The sequence below is a fragment of the Solanum tuberosum genome, unplaced genomic scaffold (genome assembly GCF_000226075.1).
Source record: "Solanum tuberosum cultivar DM 1-3 516 R44 unplaced genomic scaffold, SolTub_3.0 scf00051, whole genome shotgun sequence".
Lineage (NCBI taxonomy): Eukaryota > Viridiplantae > Streptophyta > Magnoliopsida > Solanales > Solanaceae > Solanum > Solanum tuberosum.
The window spans coordinates 1674202-1675776 of NW_006238978.1; positions in this window are offsets into that span (position 1 = coordinate 1674202).

A 1575-nucleotide genomic window follows, 5' to 3' on the forward strand; every position below is an offset into this window, starting at 1 on the left:
ATACAATACAATACATTATGAAAAAATGGGTAACAATGATCCAAACAGAGTGTTAGACACCTCAACTGGGTGATGTTCATTTTAGACACCTCACGTAGGGTTTCGTTGTGTCATTTTGACACTTTTGCTGACATGTCAAAATGAGTGTGATACACTAAAAAATAGAGCGTGAAAGACTCAATTTAGCTATTTTTTATTTTATTTTCTCTTCTTCTTCTCCATTTTTTCAAGCTACCACCTCCCACCATTTTTTTGAAGCTTAAACTCCTTCAATGGAGGTCAAATTTTTTATTCAAATCCGTTTTCAAGTCATTTTTCTTCTTCTTCATTGTATTACTTTTCTAAATCTACAATCACTCCCTCCACCTTTTTTACCGGAAAAATGGATACCAACACTCTCATTTATCTCTCTTTCTTTCTTCCTCTCCCTCTTTTCTTCCCACAAAACAACACTAAAAAGAAAGAAAAAAAAAGAGATCCCAAACAATTTAAAAAGTTGATAAAAAAATTTAAAAAATTGTTGGGTGTAGTAGAGAAGACAACTACCTTCGAGGAGAGGGGAGGGGGTTAAATTGATTTTTTTAGAATAATATTTTTATTTTATTTGCTAAATAGATTTTAAAATAATTTTTAACTTAAAATTACACATGTAATCATTTAATTGGTTGTTTGCCACGTCATCAACAAATGTATTACACTCTCCTTCAACTTTTTGCTTATTGTCAAAAAAAGTGTCAAAATGACATAGCAAGACCCTACATAAGGTGTCTAAAATAAACATCGTTCAATTGAGGTGTCTAAGTGAAACTTGGTGCCAACTTTAGGGGGCCACCGATGAATTTGGCTTTCATTATGACATGTTTCAATTGAACATATGAATGTACATAGTTAAGAGTTAATCACATAAAATATGACATCTCCTTTAATTATGTGTATTCGTCTCTATATATAAGTCGTAAAATTTGAGACATTTTCTGATTGAGATTGATACATATATAATTAAAAAAGATAAAATATTTTATATTTTTTGTGTGGTAATTAACTTAACTACCTTATAGACTCTTGAGTACATATCAATAGAATTTCAAAATTTAAATTGAACATTTCATCACGTGTTTAGATTCTCAATTGAAACCAACAATAGTTTGATTGTCTAAAAATTTTTGCTGACAAATTTTAAAAAAATAACTATGTATTAAGCTTATAGTAAACCATTGCATTATTATATAAGCTAACAACACAAATTTCACTAATTTAGTATCTAATTATCTCATTTCTCGTAATTTGCTATATTATGAATTCTACCATAATTCACATCTAGGATATATATATTTATTTATATTTTTTCTATTATATTCTACTATATTATAAAAGAGAGTTTAGGGCCAAGTATAATATATAATATTCAAGATTGGGACTTTCTTGAATATTATATATTATATTTATTATATAGTAGATATCTACTATTATATAGTAGAACTTGGGCATAAACTCCCTTTTAAAATAATATAGAATTCTACTATATTATAAAAGAGAGTTTATGGCCAAGTATAATATATAATATTTAAGATTGGG